The sequence below is a fragment of the Canis aureus genome, chromosome 33, assembly GCF_053574225.1.
Source record: "Canis aureus isolate CA01 chromosome 33, VMU_Caureus_v.1.0, whole genome shotgun sequence".
NCBI lineage: Eukaryota > Metazoa > Chordata > Mammalia > Carnivora > Canidae > Canis > Canis aureus.
This window is the reverse complement of record NC_135643.1, coordinates 24,873,004-24,884,458: the sequence shown is the minus strand read 5'-3', so window position 1 is coordinate 24,884,458 and position 11,455 is coordinate 24,873,004. Positions and strand designations below refer to the sequence as shown.

General features: G+C 37.3%; 1 long non-coding RNA gene across 1 annotated transcript; it reads right to left on the bottom strand.

Annotated features, from left to right (window-relative positions):
• Positions 1-1,406: 1,406 nt before the first annotated feature.
• LOC144303790 (uncharacterized) lies at positions 1,407-11,425 on the bottom strand. The gene is made up of 4 exons (XR_013370766.1): positions 11,009-11,425; positions 6,660-6,737; positions 5,738-5,784; positions 1,407-2,491 (listed from the first exon to the last, which is right to left on the bottom strand). It is a non-coding gene; the product is annotated as an uncharacterized LOC144303790 (long non-coding RNA).
• Positions 11,426-11,455: the final 30 nt, after the last annotated feature.

The window sequence follows — 11,455 nt, the reverse complement described above, 5'->3', positions numbered from 1 at the left end:
CATTTATAATAGGTTTGGATGCAGAGAGTAGGGTGAGGTCATGAAATACTAAAAAGAGTGAATTTATAATCCTTGTTCTTTCTATGTTATATTATTAAATAATATTTCTTATAGAATAAGGGAAGTTTTTTTACATATAAGACAAAATCCAACTTTGTTAATTGATCCTCAAATAAAACAATGTACATAATGCTTCAAAAGTAAAAACATTGTGCTTGAGAGACATAAAATCAAAAACATATAAATGATCATTAAACTTTTGTTATCTAGAGATTAAAAATAAGTCCTAAAACACAACAGCTTAGCTAAAATAAAAATGTTAAAACAGATTCAGAAAGAATCATACTTGATGGTCTGTAGCAAGAAAAAAGTAGAAGTGAAAGGAAATCTAATTAAAAGTACATTTGTATTTCAACATTTACCATTAAATAATACAAATTTTACATAGGTGAGTGAATTAGCGTGTGTGTGTATTTGTGGAGAGGAAAAACAGGTCTATAGGGAATGAAAATGTAGTTGGAATTTCAAATCTTTTGGTCTAAGCCATTATTAAAGTAAAACAAAAAACGAAACATTATTAAAGTAAAGTAAAACAAAAAAAAACGAAAATTAGAGCAAAATATTTTTATCTGTTTTGTTCAAAGATGCATCCCAAATTCCTAGTTCCTGGCACAAAAAAGATATTCAATTACTAATTGTTGATCAATGAAGAGTATGTGGTTGACAGATTGTACCTTGATTTTACCTACATAATTAACAAGTATTTTTACTTAGGGAACAATTAAAGAAATTAGACTGAATAACAAGTACAATTAGGTAAAGTAATCATTAGTTCATGACCTTTCTCAATGTTATTAGTGAATTGAAGTGATCTGAATTGAAATGAAAATAAAATAACAGTTTCAGACAATCTAATTCCAGGACAGAAAGGAAGAATGCCAACTATAGTTATCCATCTGGAAAAGCTGATATGATCCATCCAGAGACACCTTCTCTAATGGGGATCATTAGCTACACGAGTTGCCTTCTATTTTAACAGCCTCCTCCCTATATAATCTCTTTCCTTTTTACTCTACCTAGAGAACTCCATTGGGTTGTTTGGCACCCAAATGTATTTCACTGATGAGAACCCAGAGCTCAACATCTCCAAAAGCAATGGGTTCATAGCAAGTCAAACCCAGCTAGTGGGGGCAAAGGAGGGGAAATTTCAACCTGGTCTCCATCTTTCCCCATAAACCATGAAGTCATTCTAGCTAATTTTCTCCCCAGTATCAATCATGCTAGGTCAAATTACATAATCTGATCAAAGGGACAAAGACTGGTAAGAATTACAATTTGGACAAGCTGGAAATATTTTCATTTTACTTTATTACTTCTTCAATTAGCAAGCAAAGGAGATTCACATTTGGAGATGCAAGTGAATTCTGCTTTCATGCTTCTCACAGTCAAGACCAGATTTAGTGAAGGATCCGTATCCATATACCCAAGGATCCCAGAACTACTAACTTTCTGGTTTCATTCTCTTTTACACAAGAAACATCAGTCCACCATACTAGTTTTTGGAAGCAAGGCAGAAAGGACTGCATTAGAAAATAACCCTTTCTCTTTGGGAGTGCTTAAGGAATCTCTTACCTGTGGTTCATTTGATATAATAATGGTTTCCCTGTGTTATCTGGCCATAACGGACTCCTGCCTCAGTCACTGATCCTGTGTGTTTCATTCTTCTCTGCAGTTCAATCACTCCTGGAGAGTCTTTGGAAGAAGTACTACTCAAGGAGGATCAATCCAGCTTCCTTTCAATGGAAAGGAATAGCCCATAAGAAATAACACAAGAAGTAAAGGCCAAATTTAGGGTTAATAACTTTTTTTGTAAGTTTTCTTTTTATAAGTTGTTTTATTTTTATTAAAATAGCATGTGTACATATTTTACAAATCAAGTAGTGCTAAAAATCTTGGGAATATAAGGGAAGGGAGAAGAAATGTGTGGGAAATATCAGAAAGGGAGACAGAACGTAAAGACTGCTAACTCTGGGAAACGAACTAGGGGTGGTAGAAGGGGAGGAGGGCGGGGGGTGGGAGTGAATGGGTGACGGGCACTGGGGGTTACTCTGTATGTTAGTAAATTGAACACCAATAAAAAATAAATTAAAAAAAAAAACTTAAAATAAAAACAGAAGTTCCCCACCTTATACCCTCTACCCCTCATCCACTACCTACTCCCACTCCTCAGAGACAGCCATTTTCAAATCTCTTGAGACTATGTAATGTGGACACTGGGCATGTTTCCAGTTAATAGATGCATACAGTTCTACAGGATTAGGTTGTTACTATTGGGTTGTTTCAGTCTGAAGTAGCAAAAGTTGGCAGTAAAATAAAGGGATCAGTTATTTTTAGGAGTTCCCTAGGACTTGCTTCTTTCTACTTTCAGTTAACGCTCCAACAGTTTCTCATAAGATGACAGGTTATTTCACAAAGAGATCAAATTACAAACCTATTAAGAAAAAAAAGAAAAACAATTAAGAGTACATTCCAGCAAAAAGCTCAATGTTTTACTGTGGCAAGTGCCACTATTAGGTTTTCAAATAAACCCATTCCAATGATTATTCTGTGTACTAAGAAAATTCATGCTGTTCCCATGCATATATTGCAAAGGATTTGGAAGTAACTCTCAAAAAGTAAAGAGGTCATGCTTACAAACTTAATAGAAACATAGGTAGCAATAAGTTTAAGCCAGGGTGTTTTACTGGTGAGATCTTATACTTCACCAAATTAAATAAATATTTTATTTTAAAATTTCAGTGTTTCCTCTTGTACTAAGGTATATACATTAAAGATTATAAAAGTCAAAGTAAGCAAAAAATTAAATACGTGGAAATCATAATAAAAATATATTTTTAAAAGATTTTATTTATTTGAGATAGAGAGAGAGTAAAAGCCTGGAGGCAGAGGGCGGGTGGGGGGGAGAGTGGGCAGAGAGAGAGGGAAAAGCAGACTCCCCACCGAGCAAGGAGCCCAAAACAGGGCTTAATCCCAGGACTCTGAGATCATGACCTCCTGAAGGCAGACACACTTAACCAACTGAGCCACCCAGGCGTCCCCAAAATAATCATTCTTACTCACCATGCAAATGTAAAAGTATGTAACCTACATGGTAATTTGTTCTGCTAATTACATATGCAATGCCCTTTATGTATCCTGGAATGAAATGATGTGGTTCTCAATACTATGAGTATACACATATTCCAGAGATTACATTGCAGAGATAGCTCTAGGCCTGAAAAAATTATGTTATTAGGGTTCATTCTAGTTATAGCATATCAATTAACATTTTTAAGAAGATAGTTACTTCATGGGTATTTTCAGCTACTTCTCTCAGTACAAAAATAACTTAACTTCTTAGACAACAGTAATTTTTCATAGTTATTAAAGAATTTGTATTTCATCTCCGTCAAGGGCATGATAACTATCACCAATTGTGATTTAAGAAATGGAGACACAGCCCTACTCTCAAAGAGCTTATAGCCTAGTTGGGAAGCCATATGGAAGCTATAAGATAGATATAAGTACTACATATCATGCTAGAGGAACACAGAGGACCAACAAAGGCTTCTTGAAAAATGACATTTGAACTACTTATGGAAAAAAATAGTCATAAAAGGAAGATGAAGCTGAATGTATCAGTGGTATTAGTGATGCGCAAGAAAACAAGGGTACAAAAACCTGTAGGACTTGCTGACTGGTTGGTTGTGTTGGCTGTGAGAAAGAATAGGACTTAAAAACAACTTCCAATTTTTCTCTTAGATAACGGGGTTGTTGTTGAACCAACTGACACACACATAACTTGGAAACAGTGATCTGAAGAGCACGTGGCACAGAGCGGGGAGGTTATTCACTTAGAGTGCATCTCTGAGAGACAGCATTCATGGAGAGACCCCTCCAGGGACAAGGAACTGGCTGGCAACATTTCCTTCTTCTGCCCCTCATCATAAGCACAGGGCTACCTGTGGGAACCAGCACAGTACCAATACTCCCTACCCAACTTGCGTACCTCACATCTAAACCCCCATGCTCCAGTGGAACAGCCCTTTCTAGCCAAGCTTGCCTCAGTCCCAGAGCAGCAGGCCCTCCCCCAGAAGACTGGCCCAAAACCCCGCCAACATTGCATCTCCCCACTAGGGAGTTTGGCAAGGCCTCAGTTCACATGGAGGCAGCAGCCACGGATCTCATTTCCCAAGCAGATCAAAGCACACCTAGTTCAAACACACCACATTCAGGCCAGGGACCAATGCTGCCTACAACACACAAAGACAGTGGTTGCAGACAACTGTTCTGAAGGATAAAGCAGCCAGGGTACAACTGCAGAGCACATGCAGCAAGGGAGCAAAGTATTTGAACAGATAAAAAACCCACCAAAAAAATAGCAAAGGACTTTAATCCAAATGAACAAAAAATAAGAACAATAAATAATACATAATAATGAAAGGATGCTCAATTCTATTTGCAGTCAAGGAATTGCAGGTTAAGTTAATAATAATAAATTAGTAATAATAAAATATCTTTTTCTCCTATAAAAATTTTAAAATAGAAATACCTGATATACTATCAAGGAATAGTGATGAATGGGGAAGCAGACACTCACATGCTCTTGCTTGTAGTATAATTGGTACAAGCTATTTAGAAAGTAATTTGGTAATATTTGTTATAATTCAAAATAAGCGTATTATTTGGGTCAATATTTTAACTTCCAGCAATCTATTCTATGAAAATAAGGGCAAGAGTATGTAAAAGTGTACACAGATGGATTTTTGTGTTATAAGCTATATTAAAACGGTGGCAACAATCTAAAAGTCCATATAAAGGAATGGCTGAATATACTACAATATAACGATACAATTGACTATTAGACAGCCATTCAAAAAAAAAAGACAGATCTACACATTGATTTGTTAGCATAAAAAGCAAATTGCATATCAGTAAGTACAGAATGATTCCATTATGAAAATACAAATACGGCTACTTCTCCAAATAGGTTTTTGCACATATTCAAGAAAAGGTCAGAAAGAAACGATGTTCATCACCTTAAGGAAGATGGGAGATAAGGAACATTCACTTGACAACTTTAGACAATTTTTTTAGAGTAGTAGACTGACAGATGATTCTTCCTTTTGTTATTTTATAGCCTTTTTTCTAAAATAGAGAATAATTCCTGATGCAAGGTCCTGAAGGAGACTGCAGAGGATGGAATCAGGGCATACACAAAAGAATCTGCCTCAGACATGACAAATACCTCATTCTCTGGAAGTGTGTGAAAATAGAATTGGCAGGATATAGGTCAGCTGGAGCACAGTCAGCAGGGTAGGAGAGCTGGGAGGTGAGACATCCTGCCTGGCGACCTGGTCTCTCAGTAAGGATGAAGATGGGACCCAGGCATGCGGAGGGTGAGAGAAGTTTGGAATCATTAGTGAGGGAAAGAGGAGGCTCACTGACCAAATGGACACCATGCACCCATGAAGTTCTTGTTCTCTGGGCCTAGAAGTAACAGCTTTAAGTGCAAAGCTTGCTTTCTGGCCAGAAAGAAGATGAAGGATTTTGGTGAACTATTATATACATCTCTGCAGCACCGTGACCACCGGGGATATCCTCTGCAAACTTATCCTGCTCCCTCATTCCTGTTCTGACACACATCCAAACTCAATTTTAACAAGTTCCTCTTTTTATGAAGATGTCATGGACTTACTTGTGCTGACAGGAATGCTAGAAATTCTCTCAACCAATTTCTTCATTCTGTGGAGGAGAAAATGGTAAATCACATAGATGAATGATTTTCTGGTACTGTTGCAGAGATTATAAACAGTGAAGCTGGACTGACCCAGGTCATTGCCATTTCCAAGATGCCATCCAAATCCAATGTAACCATGATTAAAAGGAAATGGGTACTATGCTTGTGATCACTGCAAATAATTATACCAAAATTAAAGATAAGACTTGTGCTTTGGGAATTAAACATCGTGTCTATTAAAGAAAAAGCATTCCTGTTGAAGGTAATGGTATAACTATATATTGTAATTAATTTTATCCCAAATGCATAAAATAAGTGAGTACAGGAGAACAAGTTGAATTGATGCATATTTTTAATTATCAGGAGCTTCTCTGAATCCTAAAATTTGCTCCATATTCAAGAACTGCAAAACACTCTTTCAGGCTATGCCATGCTTTTGGAAGGTGTACAGTGCCCTCTGCAGCTTCAGCAGAAATAAACACAGTTTGGGGGGAGAAACAGTAATTTAAACAACATGGAAAAATACACAACTAACATGCCTCAAAAATTCACTTTACCGTCTTAAACTGAATGAAAATATTTAGGTAAAGATCACATTTTAAGCAAAGTGCACTACAGCATGTACAACAGGTATTTTTGTTAAAAGATATGTAATATAGGAAAAGATATTTATGTGTACATCCATAGATTAATTTGAGGATAACACTCTAGGAAATGGCAAAATTACCTTTGGGATGACAATGGTACCCTGGGGACCAGACGGGCCAAAAAGATTTATTTTTCACTGTGATTCTTCATTTACTACTTATAATTTTTCATCATGTGCATGTACTAATCTTCCAGGTAAGAAAAAAAATTAATCAATAAATGTTTTAAGTACCTTTTTGAGAAAGGTTATGCATCCAAATCTTAAACCACTCTCTCCTGAAGTTCCATAACTTCAGACAAGTTGTTCAATCTGTTAAACAAATAAACAAACCAAAAAACAGGCCCCAAATTAAGTTATTTATGCCAAGCCTCACATCACCAAACTGAATTTAATTACTCTTTCAGTTCTTCCAGAAATAGAATCTTAAACCAATCAATCAGGAATCACCTAATCAGCACTAGTTAGGTAATCTGACTGGTTAACCACTCCTATCTCCTAAAGGAAAGTAACTTTTCAATAACTAACCTGTTTTGTTTTGTTTTGTTTTGTTTTGCCTAGTATGACTTCCTTCTTCCCATTCCCTTCCTCCTATAAAAGTCTCATTTTGTACAGGTCCTCAGGGCTCCTTTCTATCTATTAGATTGGAGAGATAGAATCAATTTGAATCAATTTGAATTCAATTTGAATTCAATTTTTTGCCCAATTTGTTGTTGTTGTTTTTAAGATTTATTTATTTATTCATGAGAGAGACACAGAGAGAGAGGCAGAGACACACAGGCAGAGGGAGAAGCAGGCTCCATGCAGGGAGCCCATGTGGGACTCGATCCCAGGTCCTGGGATCATGCCCTGAGCCGAAAGCACTCAACCCCTGAGCCACCCAGGCGTCCCCAATTTTTTGCCCAATTTGAATCAATTTTGTCTCAAATTATTAAAACTTAATATGCTTCAGTTTATCTTTTAACAAATCTCTTTGCCTTACCTGACCACTCATTAAAATATAGCTTCCTTCACTGTATTTTATATTAGATACAGCCTAGTATCTTCATAATTTAAAGTTGTCTATACTAGTTAACCAAAACCAATCCTGAATGAACCAATCCTATTTTACATACAGTTTTTACCTATCAACTAATTTCTTAAAGTTGAGGGAAATAATTAACATTTACTAATTAAGATATTAATGATTATGAAAGAGTATACAATGAAAGGTAGACCTATTTTCTAACACACTCCTCCTCACCAAAGAAGATTAGTGGTCCTCTGTGTAACCTTCTAGAAATTATGTTAAAAAGCACTTATTAAATAATTGAATAAGCAATTTTGTAATTGAATGTTTACTAGACTCCAAATCTCTTACTAGGTGCACGGCGTAAGGTATAAGCAAAAAGAAGTCGCTAACCTCATAGAGCTGACACTCTAATAGGAAACAAACAATACACATAAATTGATATATACATATCATTTCTGGAAGTTATAAGTAATCTTTAAAAGAAGAGTAAAGAAAGAGAAGTCATAAAAAAGACAGTTGCTATTTTCTAGGAAGAGAGTTCTGAGAAGGTGACATCTGAGCAGATAGTGGATTTAAATGGAAGAGGGAAAACATGGATATCTAGGGTAAGACCCTACCAGGCAGAGAACAGCCAGTGCAAAGGCCTTCAGAAAGCGTCTGTCTAGTATTCAAGAAACTGTCAAGAGACCATTGTGGCTGTAGTAGAAACAGCAAAAAAGAGAGGGTAAGGCCACAGAGATTACAAGGGATGATATCATGTCAGAGCAACAGCTGAGACTGTGAATCTTATTTTGAGAAAAAACAAGGTTGGGGGTGGCACTGGGAGTCTTAAGAGAATTAACATGACCTAACATACTTTTAAACGATCACTGAAATTGTGTTGTGAAGATACTAGCAGTACTGGTGGGCAAAGGTAGAAGCATGGAGATGAGCTCGGTGAGAGATACGGGTATTTTGGACCAGATAGGTAGCAGAAGTTGTGATAAATGGTCATATTCTAGAAAATGCTCAAGGTAGCCCCAACAAAATTTTCAGGCACACCAAATATAGACTAAGAGAAAATAAATTAGACCTTTGTGGTCTAGGTAACTGGAAGGGTGGACTTGCCATCAACTGAGATGTGGAAAACTGCAGATCCACTAAGTTTTGAGAGGAAGATCACAAATTTGGTATTAGACATTTTAAGTTTGCAATATATCTTAAATGTCCAAGATGAAAGAAATTATGACATATATTTGCTAACAACTAGTTTATTAGAGAAGAGGAAATGACGACATCAGACAGAAAAGCAGGAGGGCCAGGATCTAATATAAATGTGAAGAAGGTTTCAGAGTGGAGGAGAGACAGTTGTCGACCTAGTTACAATCTGGAAATGGGCACATACAAGTAGGTGTGTAACCAGGTTGGCAGGAGTCAGTGTAAAGTTTCTTCTGGTTGCTTCTATTTTCATAGTTAAATAGAAAAGAAAATCTTGTTTTTTTTGTTTCTATTCTATATCTATAGAAAATAAATTATCTGTTGAAAAGAAATTAGTGAATCTCTTTTTACCCCCTGGCTTAAAACCTTCCATGGACTTCCCTTCACCATTGGAATAACAGCCAAACATTTTATCATAGCCCACAAGGCCCCACAGGACCTGGCTGGCCCTCACCTATCTCCCACCATTGCCCAAAATGTTTCAGCCGCAGGGGCCCTCTTTCCCTGCCTCAGACATGTACAAGACAAACTGCACAAGCCTTGGGTTCCCTGACCTACTTGTCTCTCTGTCTGGGACATGTAAAAAAGGTGCCCTATCCTCCCAAGCATGGCTAATTCTTATCATATAGGTCTCACCTCCGAAGTCCCCACTGTTGGCCTTTCTTGAGCATCCCATCCAATATGGTGCCTCTTCTTATCAAAAGTTAGTTTACTTATGTGTTATTGTCTGTTTCTTCCCACGTATGTGTTGCATGAGAAACTAGCACCTCCAGCCCACCTTCTCATTCTCTTTCCTCTGATCTGCTGTTTACTTTTCTTCTCGATACTCATTACCACGGTATATATAGGGCATTATCCATCTCCCCTAAGAGAAGAATAGCTACATCTGGCACAGTAGGTGCTCAATGAGTATTTCCCAATGAATATATATGGAAAATTAAATGAAAAAAATGCACGTGGAGCATATAACAGAGCACCTGGCACATAGTAAATCTCAATAAATGTTAGCTGCTACGATGATGACAACAGAGACTAGCATGGCAACAATCACAGCTATGAAAGGCAAATCCTCTGTGCTTTTGAACCAACTCCCTTTGTGCTGTCAGAGATTTTTCTCTCATTAATTGCATGTTCCTTCTTCCTCTTTACAGGCTCTTTCCCTTCAGCTAAATATGTGCTGTATTTCACTACTATTTTTTTAAAAATCAGTTAAAATATACTTTGCTTAACTCTGTCTTATTAGGTACAGCCAAGTACCATCACAGTATAGCCACAAGAGAGAGTAGTCTATACTAGCTCGCAGCTGGTTAAACAAATCTTGAATGATTAAACTCATTGTGACTTGCTGGGTTTTTTTTTTTTTTTCCTATTAGCTAGTTTATTCAAGTTGAAAGAAACTACTTAATATTTGCATGGCTGAAATATTAATAATGATAGTAATGATTAATAATGAATTATACAAAGGAAGATAGATCCGGTATCTCACTCAGCCTTCCCTCTCCAAGGAAATCAGGTATATTCTGTGTATCAGAAACTACGTATGCATATCCAGACATAAACATCTTTTGAAATATCAACTAGGATCCCATCCTGCACACAATTCCACACCTTGGGTTTCTTTCAAAGGAAACACCCTGAAAGGCTTTCTAAAGTTCACATTAAGAACTGTAATCATTCTTTGTACTGGCTACATAGCATTTCACTGTATCGATAAAACGCCATCCATTTAACTAGTCTCATATTTATTATTTACAGGCATTTAATGTTTTTAGCCATTTGCTATTATAAACAATGAGGCAACCTATCTACATTATATCCTTGCACAGTCCTTTAAATACGGGTATAAATAAATTCTTAAAAGCAGAATTTCTAGGGGATCCCTGGGTGGTGCAGCGGTTTGGCGCCTGCCTTTGGCCCAGGGCGCGATCCTGGAGACCCGGGATCGAATCCCACGTTGGGCTCCCGGTGCGTGGAGCCTGCTTCTCCCTCTGCCTGTGTCTCTGCCTCTCTCTCTGTGACTATCATAAAAAAAAAAAAAAAAAAGCAGAATTTCTGCAGAAAAGGCACATGTGCCTTCAGTTTTTTATTTTTGAAGTTTTTTATTGATATTGCCAAATTACCTTCCAAAAGTTTTATTAAATCACCAGAATTTTCTACTCCTCCAAATAATAAGCAATTATTAACTGCAGGTCCTATTTTCGGTGAGGGAAAGGGAATAATTCCCGAAACGCCTTAAATCAAGAAAGGGAATGAAATGCTTCCTAAGGAAAATGTTAACACTTTACTATGATACATATTTTTAAAAAATACAAACAGCACCATTTCTGGGAAAGCATTAGAATTATTTTCCCACTTTTTCCTAGTAAAAGCTCACCTCACTCCTCATAGTTTTTCCACTCCTCCATAATTCCTTTTTTTCTAAAACAACCTCGTAGGAACTCACAGCCAATGGCAACAGGAGTTCAAAGAAAAAGGAAAACCCAAAACTCAGTTTCTAAGGAGCACAAGATTCTTAGGTTTCAGGGCAGTGCAGGGACTTCAGTTCTTGTCGTTCGAGGGGTTTTTAATAAAAAAAAAAAAAAAAAAAAAGTGGATTCTTTAAAGGACTTAACACCTATTGGTGAAAAAATTCTCTGCCTTATTTGTCGTACAGATTGCAAATACTGTTAGGGTGAGGTGGAGGAGGAGTCCGTAAACGGCGGCCTGCATTTCTGGGGCTTTCAGCGGGAAACAGCCGCCGCCGCTGCCGCCGGAGGAGCGCGCTCCGCGGGCCTCCCGCATCCCTCTCCGCGACTTCCTACCCGACCCCCCCCGCCCCGAC